This window comes from Sapajus apella, unplaced genomic scaffold (assembly GCF_009761245.1).
Source record: "Sapajus apella isolate SASKATOON/1434 unplaced genomic scaffold, GSC_monkey_1.0 scaffold15, whole genome shotgun sequence".
Lineage (NCBI taxonomy): Eukaryota > Metazoa > Chordata > Mammalia > Primates > Cebidae > Sapajus > Sapajus apella.
In genome coordinates this window covers 18,383,571-18,403,268 of record NW_022436955.1, presented here as the reverse complement: position 1 = coordinate 18,403,268, position 19,698 = coordinate 18,383,571, and the positions used below count along the sequence as shown (strand labels likewise).

At 44.1% G+C, this 19,698-nt stretch overlaps 1 protein-coding gene across 3 annotated transcripts in view; it reads right to left on the bottom strand.

Annotated features, from left to right (window-relative positions):
* ZNRF1 (zinc and ring finger 1) overlaps window positions 1-19,698 on the bottom strand; it is a 123,744-nt gene that overhangs the window by 47,051 nt on the left and 56,995 nt on the right. The gene's annotated exons all lie outside the window — the stretch shown is intronic.

The following is a 19,698-nucleotide window of genomic DNA, read 5'->3' as shown; positions in this document are numbered from 1 at the left end:
CCTTCCTAGGTGCTTGGCCAAGTCCATGCACTCCTGCTCTCCAGAGAAGCCCTCCCAACAGGTACAGGGCTCAGAAGGACAGTCACCTGACAGAGGGGCAGCAGCAGCGGCTTCCACATATAGGACTTTCCAACAGTCCTCTTGTCTCTAAAGTTAATTGTGATCTGGCCAATAATTGGCGGAATGTCCATAGGAAGGGCTATTAGTAGCCTCCAAAAGGGTAAAAATTCCATATACTGACTTGTCCACAAGCTGAATTAAAGGGAAAATAAAAAAGCAACTTACAGACATGTAGAATGTGACACCCTTAGCAAACAAAGAAAACCCATTCATGCTTGCACACGCATAAGGAAGGATATACTTCTGAGCATACACACCCATGTTTCACAAGGGCTACCTGGTCACCCAAGAGCAGGGAGATCAGGGCAGAAGAAGGGATAAGACCCTTAACTTTAAGTTTCCTATATTGTTTGATTCTGTGATGATGAACTCAAATTACTTTCATAACTAAAAAAAATTAAGTCCCCCCACACCCTAATGCCTATACTTATTATCCCTGATCTCAGCTAGAAGTCACAACAGTTGGCACTGCTACTACAAAGGTGTAAGTGACAAACAGCTAGAGTGTGGCTCTGGCCAGAACAAACAACAAAATCCTGGAGGAGTTGAGGAGTTGCTGTTGATGGCAGTAGTCTAAGGCATCCCCGACTCAGGGAGGTGCTAACACGTCCAGCCCTACAACATGCAGGGGTGACCTGCCAACCCCAGTGAGGAGCTTCAGCCACAGGCACCTCTGGGTTGGCAGACTGTACTAGAGTGAGAAGTGAACAGCCTCCCCCAGGCTTTCTTATCATTTTTGCTTTCCCTCATCTTCAGCTCTAGCTGCCTGCTATCACTTGGAATACTATAATTACCAAGGCAATGGGATTGGTATAATTTCTCCTACCATGAAAGCACATTCTCTTTTTTTCTTATGTGAAAGCACAAGAGTTACTTAGCAAGGGTCACAGGGACACAGCCTATCTCTCACGTGAAGTAGGGTGAGACATGCCCATTCTGCATTCCTGCAGGACCAGGTCTGCACCTGTCGGTTTGCTGGGCCCTGTGAGAGGCAAAGGACACACATGCACTGCTGAGGGAGCAGCAGGGTGAGCTGGGGCAGAGCCAGCAGTCAGTTCTTCCAAAAAGCCCTCTCTGGCTTTCCCCGATACAAGACACATGGGGTGCCAGGTATTATGAGAAGGGCCAAGAGCAGCCTGAAAGGTCTCCGTTCTCTCTCCACAGCAGCTCTGAGTCCACTGATCATTTAGCTCTTCCATGGAGTGGGGAGGGCATGAAGGAAGAAGAAAAAAATAAGAGCGGCAGCCCACATTTCTAGAGCCACTCCTATGTGCCAGGCAGGTTCTAGGAGATTTATTTACATTGTTGCATTTAGGCCTATGAATCTCTGCTCTAAGCATCATTATTTATTTTAATTTATTTGATTTGATTGATTGATTGATTGAGACACAGTCTGGCTCAGTCACCCAGGCTGGAGTGCAGTAGCACGACCTTGGCTCACTGTAACCTCCGCCTCCCAGGCTCAAGCGATTCTCCTGCCTCAGCTTCCCAAGTAGCTGGGATTACAGGCGTCTGTCACCCAGCCCTGCTAATTTTTCTATTTTTAGTAGAGACAGGGTTTCACCATGTTGGCCAGGCTGGTCTTGAACTCCTGATCTCAGCTAATCCACCTGCCTCAGCCTTCCAAAGTTCTGGGATTACAGGTGTGAGCCAGCACTATTATTACTCCTACTTTACAGATGAGGAAACGGAGGCCCAGGAAGGCAGCTATGAGTGACCAGAGCTAAGATCCCAACCCAGGCAGCCTGACCTGGGGGCAAGAGAGAAAGAAATGCCCGGGGCAAGAGAGAAAGAAATGCCCAGGGCAAGGTGGGGGGTGGAGAGGAATCAAACAAACCAACACTCAAGACTTGTTCCTCTTTTTCAGTCAAGGACAAATCAGGTCCTTATCTCAAATATTAGTTAATGGGAGACTCGAGGTAGGGAAAAAGTTTCCAAGAATAATATTGCCATATTCCTTGAGGTGATCTAGAAATATATACAATGAACTATAAGAAACACAGGGAGGCTGGGTGCAGTGGGTCACATCTGTAACCCCAGCACTTTGGGAGGCTGAAGCGTGGGAGGATCGTTTGAGGCTAGGAATTCAAGACCAGCATGGGCACATGGTAAGAACTCATCTCTATAAAAAGTTTTAAAAATAGCCAGGCAGGGTGGTGCATGCCTACAGTCCTAGCTACCTGGGAGGCTAAGGGAGGAGCAACACTTGAGTCTAGAAGGTAGAGGCTACAGTGAGCTATGATCATGCCACTGTACTCTAGCCTGGGTAACGCAATAAGACCTTGTCTCAATTTTTTTTTTCTTTTTTGAGATGGAGTCTCACTCTTTCACCCACGCTGGAATGCAGTGGCACAATCTCTGCTCACCGCAACCTCCACCTCCCAGGCTCGAGGGATCCTCACAACTCAGCCTCTGGAGTAGCTGGGACTACAGGCACACACCACCACCCCTGGCTTTGTTTTGTATTTTTGGTAGAGATGGGGGTTTCACCATGTTGCCCAGGGTAGTCTCGAACTCCTAAAGTCAGGTGATCCCCCTGCCTCAGCCTCCCAAAGTGCTGGGATTTATAGGCGTAAGCCACTGCACCTGGCCAAGACCCTGTGTCTTTAAAAAGAAAAGAAATATCAGTAATGGAGCTTTGTATTTTCACAAAAATCCTAAGCCAGGAGACTATCTCCAATACTTCTCTAGTGTCACCTAGCATGAGGAGGGCAGATACACACAGGGAGGTCACAGCCAATCCAGAACACCACTCTTCCCCTCCTCATTGCTAAACAAAGGCAGCGACTGCACTGTGTCTGGAGTTTCTCTCCTCTCATTCCTTCTCTGATTGAGTCTTCCACTCACAGAGCTTAGTGGAAGGTCTGCAAGGTGCTCGCAATCATTCACCTCTCTTGATAGTCCCTGAATTTCAGAGTTCACGAAGTAACTTCACAAGCTTCATCATTCACTCTAGAAATGACCAGCACTATCTTCCTTGATTTATTAATTCCAATACTTTTAAGAGTAGATCAAGGTCTTGGGGCTAAAATTAAAAATACATCAACGAAATACCACAATGTATTTTTCCAAAACTAAATGCCATGCACACCTATCCACAGCAAACACTGAATGCAGCACCCTGGATGCCAAGCAGCGTGGAGGTGGCAGACGTCAGAGATGAAGGGAGAGAAAGTACAACGGTTGGGGCCTGGCTGGTGATGCCCATCCCAAATCTAGGCTGGAGTTAAACCCTCACCTCCAGGAATGTGGACATCCTATAGGCAGGCTAGAGTGCCTCCCTGAAGGCACTCCCTGCAGATCAGGGTGGGAGGAATGACCCAGGACTTTCCAGAGTCTGGCTGTGGGTGCCCAGGTTGCTGCTGGCCTGGTGCACGGGAAGAGGGGCTACACAGGAAGCTGACAGCAGGTACGTTCTCATCCACCCTAGCCACTGGCGTGACTCTGCACAAATCTTAGCCTTGTCTCCTGTTTTTCACTTGTACAGAGAGCCTTATGCCTCTAAGTTCCCTTCCCACTATAAAGCCTCTGGGAAGTTAGAGATTATTGTCATATTTCTTTCCTACCACAGGTCCCCTCAAGGGGAAGTTCCAGGAGAACCTTGGGTTCTTCCATCCTAAAGAAAGGGAGCACTATTGCCAGGTAAACAAAAGGAGCTGGGAAGCCCCAGGCCTCCCACGTGGTAAACGTTCTATAATATTGGAGAACTGACACCCCGGTTAAAAAAAGTCTGTATTAGAAAAGGCAAGGGGATATTTGTTATTCACACAGCCTGTAACTTAGAAGATTCCTCCTCGTTCTTCCCACATGTGGCATATGGCCAGGCCCACCTCTCCTAGCACCACAGTACAGTCTCCCATCCCATAGGAGCCTCTATTACGCACAGTGACTAGATGTATGTACAGAGGCTCTGACAAAGACACGAAAGACTGAGGACCATAGGAACATTCATCTTGCCACAGGCAGCCAAGAGGAGCCTGATATGGGGGCATACCCGCTCCTCCTGGGTGATCCTGCTACACACACAGATGAGAAAGTGAGCTCAGGGGCATGCGGCCAAAGCTGCTGTGGAAAGGTAAAGACACAGTCCACATTTGCACTCTCTTTTACTTAGCTCTTTTAATTGACACTTACTGATAAAGAATTCATTTCACTTCAGTAACTGCCAACTTTAGCAAAAGGTCAGAGTACTGGCTGTGAGCCACTGTGGATGGAAACTTCTCAGCTGCCTTCAGAGATGCCTTGAGAGGCTGATGCTCCATGGGCACAGGCCTCTGCTGCCTTCATCTCCAAGGGCTTGAGCTCCACGCTGCTTCCCAGGGAGACAACGACCAGGCATTACCTTCTTCTGCCATGCTCTTGAACACAGAAGGTTCTAAGCCTGTTATTACAAATGAGCCAGAATAGCTCTGTCAAAGCAAGTTCTGTAAGCTGTCTCCATTCTTCTGAAGTGACTGAACAGCCATTTGCTTAGATTTCTCATTTCACTTAGATCTCTCTGCGTAACAACGAGAACATGAATATTTTTTTAATTGACACTTTGTCAAGTCAAAAGTGTAACCTAATTTTAAGCCTCTCTTACAGATTACCTTAAGGGAAATACAATATAATACACCGTCTTCCACTGTCTCGGCAGCAGGCTCTTGGGAAAGGGAGCCTCTCCCAGTTCTGCTACACTTGGGCCAGTTGTCAGTAAAAGGTGTCAGCCAGGTCAGAAGCTGACGCAAAGGATCTGTTTTCTCAGAAGAGTGCTTTTTAAACCAAGCTGGTGGCAAGACAACTCATTCTGTTAAGAAACCTGGTAGAGTGAAAGTCATACTGGGGTGTAGGGCTCAACTGAGAACTCCCATACTTTTAATGTCTTCTTCCCTAGGTAACTTCACCATCACAAATACATGCAAAATCAAATCACAAAACTGCTGGCAAAAACATCAGAGCTGTCCATCAACAGATGAATGGATAAAGGAAACATGGTACATATACACTATGAAGTACGATTTACCCATAAAAAAGAGTAAGGGCCAGTCATCTGCAACAACATGAGTGGAACTGGAAATCATTATGTTAAGTGAAATAAGCCAGGAACAGAAGATAAACATCATATGTTCTTACTTATTGGTGGGATCTGAAAACCAAAACAACTGAAGTCATGGACACAGAGGATAGAAGGATGGTTACCAGAGGCTGGGAAGGGTAGTGGGGGGAGGTGGGATGGTTAATGGGTACAAAAAAAAAAAACAACAGAAAGAATGAATAAGACCTACTATTTGATAGCACAAAAGGGTGATTATAGGCAGTTAATAACTTAATTGCAGATTTTTAAATAAAGAGTGTAATTGTTTTGTGTGTAACTCACTGGATAAATGCTTGAGGGGATGGATACCCCATTCTCCATGATGTGCTTATTTCACATTGCATGTCTGCATCAAAACATCTCATGTACCCCATAAAAACGTACACCTACGATGTACCACAAAACATTTAAAAAATAATTTTATCCATGCCCAGAGCTGTTTGTAAAAAAACAAAAAATAATAATAATAATTTTAAAAAAATTTTAAAAATCAGAGCTTCATAGCAGGATCTGAATTCATTAGTGTCCCCTGAAGGGGAGTCATCACTGCACAGCCTTATTGAGAATTTCCTTCCCCATTTTCTTAGACTTCTCTTCCTCATGCCAGTTATGAAACTCTAGTACCCTCACAGTACAGGGGAGAAATGGAGACAGCCTCAGAAGTCTACCATCAAAATCAAGGGTGCAGCCAAAATTAAAACCCAAGTTTTCTGGCCGGGCATGGTGGCTCATGCCTGTAATCTCAGCACTTTGGGAGGCCGAGGCAAGCGATCATTTGAGGTCAAGGAGTTCAAGACCAGCCTGGCCAACAGGGCAAAATCCCATCTCTACTAAAAATATAAAAATTAGCCGGGTATGGTGGTTTTTGTCTGTAATACCAGCTACTTGGGAGGCTGAGGCAGGAGAATCAAGTGAACCCGGGAAGTGCAGGTTGCAGTGAGCTGAGATCATGCCACTATACTCCAGCCTAAGCGATAGTGAAACTGTCTCAAAAAACAAACAAAAAACATAAGATTTCCTGAGGCTGGTATGCTAGGGTGGATTTCATGGTCATGGTGCTCAAATGTAGAGATAGGATATATTTCCCTGCTCCTGCCACAGGCAAAGTGGGACTACCCTAACTTAGAAAACTGTTGGCAGGCGCGGTGGCTCACGCCTGTAATCTCAGCACTTTGGGAGGCCAAGGCGGGCTGATCACAAAGTCAGGAATTTGAGACCAGCCTGGCCAACACAGTAAAATCCTGTCTCTACTAAAAATACAAAAATTAGCCAGGCATGGTGGTGTGCGCCTGTAATCCTAGCTTCTCAGGAGGCTGAGGCAGGAGAATTGTTTGAACCCAGGAAGCAGAGGTTCTAGTGAGCAAAAATTGCGTCACTGTACTCCAGCCTAGGCGACAGAGTAAGACTCTGTCTCAAAAAAAAAAAAAAAAACAAACAAAAAAAAAAACTAAGGTGCCATCACCTTAGTTTATAACAGCAAGTACAAGCGCTTCTGCATTTTCTACAACTGAGAGAAGCTCCTCATATCCTGGGCTGTACCAAATAATCAAACCAAGTCTAGCCATAAAATCCTAGCCAAACTGTCAGTCTGACCCCCTAGATACATAAACGAGTGAAGAGAGAAATGAGACAAAGGAATGTGAAGAACGTAGCTTCCAAGGGTCAAATGAAACAAAGCCAGGCTGAAGGAGAGAAAGGAGGGATCAAATCCATCAGCCTAAGACCTTTACTCCACTTTTATGGATTTATACAATTTTATGGATTTATACTTTTATACAATTTCCAAACATTACAGGTAGAGTAAAAACTTCTAATTTTTGGCTCCAAACGCTTCTCTGCTCACATTCAGAAATGGAAGGATCAATTAAGACCCATGAACAAACTTCAAGAGATAGATGGGAGTCTTTTTGATGGCTGAAAAACCCGTTCCTAGGAGATGTGAACCATTTCACCACAAACAAAAGTAAGAAGATGGTAATTTTCTTTGATACCCCCACTGCATCTGAGATTTATTATGCTTGATTCGAATTCGTTATGCTTTTCTTTTTGAAAATCCAAGACATCTGGGGCCAAGACTACAAGGGTGAAGGGTAGCTGTAAAGCCCTGACACCTACTATGAAAACAGTCCTGACGGTGGGCAGCTCCTCTGGCTCTTCCTATAGCAGGCAAGCCTAACACATTCTGAGGCTTCCTTCACTGCTCCCACATGCTCACACACCTGGGGATTAAGGAGAGTATCTAGTTGTTTATATTCGAGTATGAAAAACCTAGCAGGTAGCAGCCCCTTGGAGGGGAAACATTTGGCAGCAGATCATAACAGTCCAAGGAAAACACAAGGTGGTCACCCCCTCTGAACTAAGGCACACAGAAAGCCCAGCGCATCACCTGGGGGATGAGAACCGATTTATTTAAAGGAGAAACGAGAAGGAACCACGAGGATGTAGAACAACTCTCCTGAGTCCAAACAGCAGAGCAAGATGAGTACTAACACTCACTGTCATCTACCCTCCACCTCATCTGTCATCAGGTTACCAATTCAACCCAAAGCCCTTTTCCAAAGCATCGTGATGAGGTTTGCTGCTCACTTTCTGCCCAAGTGCTGGGAGTCCTATTGTCCAGTAGGGCTCTGATTCCCCTTTAATTGATCCCCACTATGGCAGTCATTTCTGGTTTAGAGTAGTTGTCCTGTCTTTATCTCATCCTTTTCAGAGGCCTTAGCCACTGTTTTTCCCCTTAGTTCCTGCTGCCTGCAGTGGTGTTGGGCTAGCAGGTTTGGGGAAATAATTCTTGAGTTTAACAGTTACTGTATTATTCTTAGAGTGCTCCTTGCAAGCAAAGCTAATGAAAGCCAAAGAAGAAAAAGCTGCATATAATGGACGAGAACGGCCCACCTCAAGAGTCCAGCCACAGAGCTCCTCAGATCTAAATGCTCCCACACAGAAAGCAAAGGAGTGGCCATGGTGGCGCATGCTTATAGTCCCACGGAGGGTGAGGTGGGAGGATCGCATGGGCCCAGGAGTTCCAGATCAGCCTGGACAACATAGTGAGATCCCTATTTCTACAAAAATAAAATAAAATAAAAAAGACTTTTTAGAAAGAAACCAAAGAAAAAAGGGCAGGTAAAGTATCAGTGTATTTAGAGGACCAGAAAGGGTGGAATAGTGGTTCTCTCTCAGGCCTCATATTTGTTGAGAAGGGATACAATAGCAGTGGTCCTTACTCTTCTCCACACACAGCCCACCAAGTATAAATAGCAGTTTCTGGCTGGGTGCGGTGGCTCATGGGATACGTGGGGATAATCCCAGCACTTTGGGAGGCTGAGGAGGGTGGATCACCGAAGTCAGGAGTTTAAGATCAGCCTGGCCAGCATGGCAAAACCCCGTCTCTACTAAAAATACAAAAATTAGCTGGGTGTGGTGGTGCACACCTGTAATCCCAGCTACTGTACTCAGGAAGCTGAGGCAAGAGAATTGCTTAAACTCGGGAGACAGAGGTTGCAGTAAGCCAAGAATGTGCCACTAAACTCCAGCCTGAGGTGACAGAGCGAGACTCTAAAAAAATAAAAGATAAAAATGAAAAATAAAGTTTCCAAGGCTGAAGGAAAGAAGCAATTCCACTGACTTCCTTGCAAAGCAGCTGTTATGACGATCTTGAGGCCAGGGAAGATGAATCCCTTATTTATAAAAATGAAAGAGACTGAGATAGCGCCTGAAAGGCCAGAATGAATCTGGTCACTGTGCCATAACAAACAGGCCAAGCCCTGGCTAAGGAATAAATTGCTCCTTCAGGAGCTTTTCTTAATCTAGCACCTCTCCATCCAGGATCAAATCAATACATTTAAAAAAATCTCCAAGTATTGATTAAACCTGGTGATTCAAGCAGAGCAAAGAAGAAAACAAAACTCTGTGGCCATCTATATTTGTATCAGAATAACCTTACTAAATTCCATTTAGATTAGAAATCTGGCATGAATAAGCAGGAAACAAGCACATGAACTACACTGGAGTCAAAGGAGCAGGGAAATGCAGCAGGATGTCAGGGTGGGGGAATTCCAAGATGCTCCAGTGGTACCTGATTCTGAATGACAGAAACCCCCACGAGATTCTGAACAAATCTGAAAGAAAATGCAACAGCACCACAGTACTCTGCACAGAGGAATGCCCATCAAAACAAGAATCTAAATCTGTAATACCAGCTACCCAGGAAACTGAACTGGAGGATGTCACAGGCCTGAATGCATCTGGAGAGGATCTAGTGGCATTAAAAAGTCTTTTCCTGGCCGGGTGCGGTGGCTCAGGCCTGTTAATTCCAGCACTTTGGGAGGCCAAGGCAGGTGGATCGCCTGAGGTCAGCAGTTCGAGACCAGTCTGGCCAACATGGTAAAACCCCATCTCTACTAAAAATACAAAAAGTAGCCAGGCATGGTGGTGCACACCTATAATCCCAGCTACTCGGGAGGCTGAGGCAGGGGAGTCACTTGAACTTGGGAGGTGGAGGTTGTAGTGAGCTGAGACCATGACACTGCATGCCAGCCTGGGCGACAAGGGCAAAACTGCATCTCAAAGAAAAAAGAAGTCCTTTCCATGAGACAAGTCCTATGAGGATCTATCCTCTCACATCATGATACTTGTGAACTTCAGTATCTGTATCTTCAGTATCTTTGTCCAAACAGAGGACCACTACCAGATTTATTTGTTAACCAAGAAAGGTAAACATTGACATCACACATAATCTTACATCTGACTTTCAAACCTATTCTGTTCAGAACCACTAGAACTTATGAGCAGTACTCTCATTTAAAATGATGGAATCCTCTACCATACTCAACCCTTTGAGGGCGTCTGGCCAGAGCTTCCTGATGAAAATATGAATGAACAGTCACTTGGCTTGCATGCTGAGCCGTATAGCATGAAACTGATCCTTTTACAGTTCAGCTTCCTTAAGCCTATACCTCTTAAGAAGATGATTCCAATTCATCTTTATGGATCCTTACAAACTAGATATAACAAGGAGTCCTAATGTTATATGGGAAGGGGCACCTATAGAACTATCAGCTATTAATGGCTAAAATGACTACAGTCCTCAGAATTTTCTCCAATGGCAAATATGTCCAATTACATAGGAATATAATGTGCCTGCTCAGCAAAGAATAGGTCTAAATTCTGAGCAGCTTAGAGACGGCTTGGGTCACTGGGTGGCGAATGTCTTTACTGAGGAAATACTGGAGCAGAAACATTGATGGTTTTCTTAGAAGCTTGTATTACAAGAGACCCCCCCTTGGTCCTTCAAGGATGCATCCCAGTTGGAGACAAGGCTGGCTCTCCTAGGTAATGCTACTTTTAGTAGGAAAGGCAAAAATTACCCCCACAAGACTAAGTGTTTATGCTGTTTTTCTTCTGTAAAATCAAAGACCTTTAATCTCTAAGGTCACTTAGAAAGCTAGGTAGGGTCCCGAGGTCAAGACTGCGGCATTCTTTTCTCTTTCCAGCAGAAATGAGACTCTACAGGCTGGTAGGAAGGAGCTCCTTCCTCCAGGCAGGTGGCTGGTGTGTCCACAATGCTCTGTGGACAAAGGAAGGAAAAGGCCTCTTGTAGGAAGATGAGCAATGCCTGTCATCAGGCCTGCAGTCTACCCAAGACTCCAATGGCTGAGGACAGAACACAACCTACTCCTGGGCTGGTAGAATGGAAAGTGCTGGAACCAGGTTCTTCACAACAGAGACATCTAGTAACTTAAATCAGAGCACTGGTTCTGCTGCAAGAAGGTGAGATTCTAAATCATACGTTGGGGACTGGAAAGACAGAATGGATACACACACGAAGGAGTGGTTCTAAATTCTAGTAAACTTGGGCGACAGAGCAAGAAGTCACCTCAAAAATAAATAAATAAAATAAAAATAAATGAATTCTAGCAAGTCAACGTTGCCACTTTATTTAAACCTGAGAAACAGTTCCTTTAAAAAGCATTAAAATGGGAGCAAGGGGAAGAGTCCAAACGATGTTCCCACACTTCTCAATTCACTCACTGCCTCAATGGGGTAATGCCTGGCCCTGCTTGTTGCAAGAGGAAAGCCCTCTCTCTACAAACAAACACCTGCCCACCCACTGTGCCTGTTACAAAGGGCCTTCTTTCTGAATTTGCTCTGGGAAGCTGATATGATCACACTAACAGGTTCATCAAGACACCCTGCTCCTTTAACTTCTCCTCTAAAACAAGAAAGCTGTAAAAATACCAAGAAGAGAGTCAGATTCTCTTGTCTGGACTTGACCTGTAAAAAAGGCTACATAGAGAAAAAGAAGGCTGGGATGGTCCTACTAACGTGGGCAGTGAAAGCCAAGACACCATCGCCAGGGAACGATTCCCACATTCCTGGAGAAGCCACACTCCATGTGAATAGGTGAGGCCAATATCCCAGGGGTATTAGTATCAGGAGAGAAATCAAGTAATGCCACCACAAAACTTAGCTGGAGAAAATGGCCAGGGGAGCACAAGGTACTATTATTACCTGACAGCTAAATTATTAAATTGCTGCTTAAAGTAAAAGGCAATGATTCCTTAGACCCTTAATTAAAAGCACCTGACAAAGAGCAGCATCAAGACTGATAACACAGCATGAGGACTGAGATGCCCACATAGTGGTCCCATTCTGACCACACCCACACTTTCCCCTACTTCCCTGCAGACCCTATGGAGCAATCTGCCCAGAGAATCAGGCAGGAAAAGATGAGCCAGTGCCTGGCTTGTCCCTTGAGCCACCAAAGTCAACAAAGCAGACAGAACAGGCAGGGTGCCAGGAAGGCAGTGGCGTCAGCTTCTCCCAGCAGGGCCACCCCTCAGCACAAATGGACTTTCTATACCAGACCCAAGAGTCCCCTACCCTCACAACAAATGTTGCTGCGTTTACCTTCCTTCTCCAAAGCAAAACTGCTGACGCCAGGCACCGCACTTCTGGACCAACACAGTTAAGGTCCTTCCCACTCTGGGAGACAAAAAGCACTCAGCTGGTTGAAACACAGCAGGATGAGGATTTTCCACACAGGCTTCTGCCTTTTTCATAGGAACCACAAAACCAGAGGAGATTAAGGGGCCTTGTTTAGGGGCTTGGGGGAGCACAAAGCGAACTGTCAACAAGGAAGGAAGAAATAATCTAAAATGGAATCAGTCCTGTTCCCTGAAGGAGAAGATACAGTTCATGCCATGAAAAGCAAAGTTTTGACCAGGGCTTGGGAAGACTCCGATCACCAAAGGGAATGTCTAACGGAAGAATCTGTGCTGTCATGATGAGCCAAACAAAGCCAGCAGAGGTGACCTGAGTGGGGACAGGAGCCCAGGAACAACCTGGGAATACCCTAAAAGCTCTTTTCTAAAGTCTAGACTTTCTCAAAAATGTGACGTGTACATACCGAAGTACAAACTGAAAAGACATTTTCAGAATTTGTGAGGAAATTACTACTTACAGGAGTCTACTTTGCTTATTTCATAAGTGGATGTGTTTTACAGCATGGGGCACACCTATCATGGGCATTAGGGAAGCTCACAAATAGCCCGATAGTCACAGCCACTGGACATTGGCAATTTTTTTTTTTCCTAAGACAGAGTCTCACTCTGACGCCGAGGCTGGAGAGCAGTGCTGTAATTTTGGCTTACTGCAACCTCTGCCTCCTGGGTTCAAGCGATTCTCCTGCCTGTCTCCCGAGTAGCTGGGACTACAGGCATGTACCACCAGGCCCAGCTAATTTTGTACTTTTAGTAGAGATGAGGTTTCACCACGTTGGCAAGGCTGGTCTTGAACTCCTGACCAGGTGATCCGCCCACCTTGGCCTCCCAAAGTGCTGAGATTACAGGCGTGAGCCACTGCACCCAGCCAGTAGTGACTTTTATGTTTTCAGCTGGAGTCCTCAAGTTAGAGAACAAAAATGCTTTTCTGACCCCCATTCCCACGTCACATGTATATTCAGATAATTGGTGTTTATGTTTCTATCTAGGCACCCACCTGAACTAACTTTATTAAGCGGGGTGGGAAGTGAGATCACTCCCACCCCCCCAACCCAGATTTCCTCTGTGATCTATAAATAGAGCTTTGGGAAGGCAATCAGCCTACTTAGAGCAGGAATTTCAGTCCATTTCCTCAGGAGGCTCCTCCCTCACTTCCAATCCAGAAGTCTCATGTAACTAAACCAGAAGGCGCCAATTCACATTGTGTCCCCAACAGCAGCAAATGAAATGGCTCAGATTCTCCTCATTCACATGGGTCACCAGCCTTGCTTTAATTCTGTAAGTCTGTGTTCCACGGAGCAAAATCACAGAAGAGATCATGCAAAGATTAAGACTTCATTTCATTTGGTGAAACGCATCACAAAAGTAAGATGGGCAGACGAACGGATGGTGGCAAGGAAGGTTGTACAGTTTGTGATAAAGCAATATAGACAATGTTGGCTGCACAATCCAGGTGGGGGTTATATGGGTGTTCACTCAACAGTTCTCTCAATTTTACTGTCTATGACACACCTGCCTGCTGGAAATGGAGGTGGCCTTGAAGAAGTGAGAATGGCAGTCATAGCCCTGAGGTCATAGGTCCTGGCCTCACCTTAAACAAGCCTGCTGGCCTGGAAGAGGCCTGTCGCGTCCCCAGCATTCTTTATGTAAAAGAGTAGGCTCAAAATCAGGGAGCTTTTACAAACATCTCACGATTGGTGTCCACTGAGTCTACTGACTTACAATGTGAGGCAGGTGGGGTAATATAACATTATCTTTTTTTTTTTTTTGACAGGGTCTGGCTCTGTCACCCAGTCTGCAGCGCAGTGGTGCCATGCTGGCTCACTGCAACCTCTGTCTCCTGGGCTCAAGCAGTCCTCCCACCTCAGCCTCTCAAGCAGCTAAAACTACAGGCACACGCCACCACACCCAGCTAATTTTTTTTGGTATTTTTGGTAGAGATGGGGTTTCATCATGTTGCCCTGGCTGGTCTCGATCTCCTGGGTTCAAACAATCCTCCAGTTTTGGCCTCCCAAAGTGCTGGGATTATAGGCGTGAGCCACCACGCCTGGCCACATTCCCTATCTTGACAGGGGTTTGGGTTTCGCTGATGCATGCACTTGGAAAACCCAGTGAACATGTAATTAAAATGTGTACATCTCATTATATATAAACTTTCCATCAAGAGGAAAAAGCTATAAAGAAACACTTAACACCAATTAATGGTGTACATATCGAAAAATTTAAAGATAAGTATACAGATGTCTGCAGTTTACTTTGAAATGTGTAGAAAATAACAGGTTGATAGATATATAAACAAGTGGACAGATGGATAGATATGTGATGATTAAACAAGCATAGCTTAAAAAAAGATGGGTCGGGAGCGGTGGCTCATGCCTGTAGTCCCAGCACTTTGGGAGACCGAGGAGGGCAGATCACGAGGTCAGGAGTTCGAGACCAGCCTGACCAACAAAGGGAAACCTGTCTCTACTAAAAATACAAAAATCAGCCACGCATGGTGGCATGTGCCTGCAATCCCAGCTACTCAGGAGGCTCAGGCAGGAGAATCGCTTTAACCCAGGAGGCGGAAGTTGCAGTGAGCCAATATTGCGCCACTGTACTCCAGCCTGGGCAACAGAGACTCTCCTGCTTGCCACAGTGGTCTCTGTCTGTAAGTTTATAAACAGATAAAGATGCAACACGACAGACTTGTAAGTTAAGTCTCATCCTTCTCTGTGAAAATACAGACTGAGGAAAGATTTAGGAAACAAAGTATTTCCTCTGAACACCATCACTGATTCTTCAAAACTACCCTTCTGTGTATGGGACTCAGTGTAAAAGAGTTTGAAACGTAATTTATATATAATTTATACTTAAATAGGAGAGAATCTGTGTAAGAACCATTAAGAATATAAAGAGAATGTTATATTTTATCCCTTTTTGTAATCATCTCATCTCAGGGTAATCAATGTGAGAAAAGTCTTCCATCATGAATTTGACTTCATTAGATACCCAAGAATTAATATTGAAAATACATCGTATAATTTAGTGAATGTGGGAAAGCTTTCATCCTTATTATATCTTATTTGATACTAGTGAAATCTCCTGATTAAATTCACATGCATGATAGGAATGTTGGAAAGTCTTCAGCATGAATCAGATCTTCAGCACGATCAAATTCATACTGGAGAGAAACCTTATGAATGTAATGAATGTAGAAAAACGTTTAGCCTAAAGCAAAACCTCCTAGAGCATAAGAAAATGCATACTCGAGAGAAATCTCGCGAATGCACTGAGTGTGGTATAGTGTTCTCTTGGGTCTCATCCCTTACTCTACACCCGAGAAGTACACAGGAAAGAAAGCATATAAATGTAATAAATGTGGAAAAGCCTTCAGCCAGAAGGAAAACTTCCTTTCTCATCAGAAACATCACACTGGAGAGAAAACTTACGAATGTGGAAAAGTTTCTACTCAGATGCCAACCCTCATCAGATACCAGAAAAATCATAACAGGAACCAAACCCTATGCATGTAAAAAATGTGGCAAACCCTTTAATGGCAAAGCATATCTCACTGAGCATGAAAAAATTCATACTGGAGAAAGACCAGTTAAACGTAATCAGTGTGGAAGAGCCTTCAGCCAGAAGCAATACCTCATTAAACATCAGAATATCCATACTGGAAAGAAGCCCATTAAATGTAGTGAGTGTGGAAAAGCTTTTAGCCAGAAGGAAAACCTCATTATACATCAGAGAACCCATACTAGAGAGAAACCTTATAAATGTAAAGGGTATCGGAAAGCTTTCATTCAGAAGTGAAGCCTCATTAGACACCAGAAAAGTCACACTGGAGAGAAACCTTATACATGTAAGGAATATGGGAAAGTCTTCAGTGGCAAATCAAATCTCACTGAGCATGAGAAAATTCATATTGGAGAGAAACCCTACAAATATAACGAACGTGGAACAATCTTCAGGCAGAAGCAACACTTCATTAAGCATCACAATACTTATACAGGAGAGAAACGCTATGAATGTAATAAATGTGGAAAAGCCTTCTCTTGAATCACATCACTTATTGTACATATGAGAATTCATACAACTGATAAGCCTTATGAGTGTAAGGTCTGTGGGAAAGCCTTCTGTCACAGCTCATCTCTTACTGTGCATATGAGAAGCCACACAGGTGAGAAACCCTACCGTTATAATGAATGTGGGAAAGCCTTTTCTCAGCTCTCAACTCTTGCTCTGCACAGAAGAATCCATACTGGTGAAAAATCTTCAGTGTAGTGAATGTGGGAAAGCTTTCAGAGAAAAGTCACACCACATTAGACACCAGAGAATTCACACTCATTACAGTTCTCTATGAATGCCTTGGATTTAGCAAAACGTTCAGCAGATTTTACACTTAATAGTGTATTGAAAAATTCATTTTACATTAAAGTGACATGAATGTGGGAAGTCCTTCAGCAACAATTCAAAACTTAAATACTGTGATGTTTAGTAAGTATTATAGTATAAAGAAAACCTTTTCCTTCAAAACTCCTACAATAAGCATTATCGATGCCATACTTCTAGTATTTTCCCTGAAGTTAGGATCTAGTCATGGACACTACTTAATGTGTTCCTGGAAGGCCTACCAGATGCATTAAGAAATCGATATGATATTTATAAGGATTTGAAATTAAGAGACAAAATTATCATTTTTGTGACATTTTGCTATATATATGACTTGTAAAACTATAATCATCAAAATTATTTGTTGTTGAAGCAGTCATAAAATTGAGACTGAGAGAGAATACTGAATTCAGAAATATGTGCATAAATATATAGGGAACTTTTAATTGATAGAGGTGGTATCCCAAATTGGTGGGGAAATCATGGATTATTTAAAAATTGACTCTTCATATAGAAAAATAATAGATCTCTGCCATCATCGTACATTAAAATATTTTTCTTAAGAATTCCAAAAGTATTGAAGACTAAAATGCAAAAAGCAATACTTAATACTACAACAGGTTTTGTTTTGTTTTTTGAGACGAAGTCTCACTCTGTTGCCAGGCTGGAGTGCAGTGGTGCAATCTCGGCTCACTGAAACCTCTGCCTCCCTGGTTCAAGCGATTCTTCTGCCTCAGCCTCCAGAGTAGCTGGGACTACAGATGCATGCCACCATGCCCAACTAATTTTTATATTTTTAGTAGAGATGAGGTTTCACAATGTTGGCCAGGATGGTCTCAATCTCTTGACTTTGTGCCCGCCTCAGCCTCCCAAAGTGCTGGAATTACAGGCATGAGCCACCGCGCCTGGCCCACTGTAACAGTTTTAGAGGAAAATGTTTTTAAGACTTTGGAGCAAAAAGAATTTCTAAAACATTCCAGAATACCTGGCAGTTCCACTCTTGAGTATAGCAGTCCTCTATTTTCTGCAAGGGATAGACTCCTAGATCCCCAGTGGATACCTTACATCCAGATAATACCAAACTGTATGTATTTTCTTATATATACATACCTGTGATAAAATTTAGTTTACAAATTAGACACAGCAAGAGATTTAAAATAATAATAAATACAATGGAACAATTATAACATACTGTAATAAAAGTTATGTGAATACCAAGGAAAAAAAGATGTGTTTGGAGGTGGGCAGTAATGGAGGTGGTGGTCTGTTGCCCAGGCTGGAGTGCAGTGCAATCATAGCTTACTGCAGCCTTTAAGTCCAAGGCTCAAGTGATCCTCCTGCCTCAGCCTCCTGAGTAGCTGGGACTATAGGCATGAGCCATGACAGTCAGTTTTTGTTTTTGTTTGTAGAGGCAAGGTCTCACCATGTTGCCTGGGCTGGTGTTAAACTCCTCAACTCAAGCAATTCTCCCGCCTCAGCCTCCCAAAATGCTAGAATTACAGGTGTGAGCCACCATACCTGGCTACAAGTATTTTTACTTTTTTAATATCAGAATACATTTTATTTTTATTTATTTATTGTTGAGACAAGGCCTGGCTCTGTTGCCCAGGCTGGAGGACAGTGGCACAATCTCAGCTCACTGCAACCTCTGCCTCCCAGGCTCAAACCATCCTCTGATCTCAGTCTCTCAAGGAGCTGGGCCTACTGATTTTTGTATTTTTCATAGAGACAGGGTTTTGCCATGTTGCCCAGTCTGGTCTCGAATTCCTGGGCTCAAGCAATCCTCCCACCTCAACCTCAGAAAGTGCTGGGATTACAGGAGTGAGCCACTGCACCCGGGCACAAGTATTTTAAAAAGATCCTCAGAGGGATTAAACAAACTATGGTCCATCCATACCGTGGACTACTACTTAGCAATAAAAGGAATGGACTACTGAAATACACAAAAGTTTGGAGAACTACGCTAAGTGAAGAAAGCCAATCCAAAGGATTATATGCCATATGAATCCATTTATATAGCATTATTGAAATGATGAAATTCTAGAGCTGGAGAACAGATTAGTGGCCAACTGGTATTAGGGATGGGAGGAGAGAGAGAGATGGGTACGACTATAATGGGAAGCATTAGCGATCTCTGAGGCAGAACAGTTCTTTATGTTGATTGTGGTGTTGGATACATAAACCCATACATGTGATAAAACTACACTAAACCAGGACTGGATGCGGTGGCTCACGCCTGTAATCCTAGCACTCTGGGAGGCCAAGGAGGGTGGACTGCCTGAGCTCAGGAGTTTGAGACCAGCCTGGGCAACATGGTGAAACCTTGTCTCTACTAAGATACAAAAAATCAGCCAGGTGTGGTGGTGTGCGCCAGTAATCCCAGCTACTCGGGAGGCTGAAGCAAAAGAATTGCTTGAACCTAGGAGACAAAGGTTGCAGTGAGCCAAGATTACGCCACTGTACTCCAGCCTGGGCGACAGAATGAGATTCCATCTCAAAAAAAAAAAAAAAAAAAAAAAAATACACTTAATCACACACACGCACAGCACACACACACATGCACATACACAGACGGGTGCCGTGAAAGTGATGAGATCTGAATAAGGTCTACGGGTTGTACCAACAGCACCCATGGCATTTCCTCATTTTGCTATTGCACCATAATTATGTAGGATGTACCACTGGAGAAAACTGGGCGAAGTTACAAAGGTCTACTCTGTGGTCTAGTCTTAACTGTAGAGAAGTACGTAGGAGCAGTGAAGATGTTTTTGTATTTTTTGTAGAGATGGGGTTTCACCATGTTGCCCAGGAGGGAAGGACAAAGTAGGTGAGAAAAAGAATTAGAATTTCTAGAAATGAAAAGGATAGTCATTAAAATTTTTTTAAATTCAAAGAACGTAAGGATTATCCATGGGTTTTAAAAACCACTGGTCAGGCCAGGCGCAGTAGCTCACACCTGTAATCCCAGCACTTTGGGAGGCCAAGGTGGGCGGATCACAAGGTCAGGAGTTCAAGACCAGCCTGACCAATAAGGTGAAACCCCGTCTCTACTAAAAATTCAAAAAATTAGCTGGATGTGGTGGCGGGTGCCTGTAGTCCCAGCTACTCAGGAGGCTGAGGCAGGAGAAT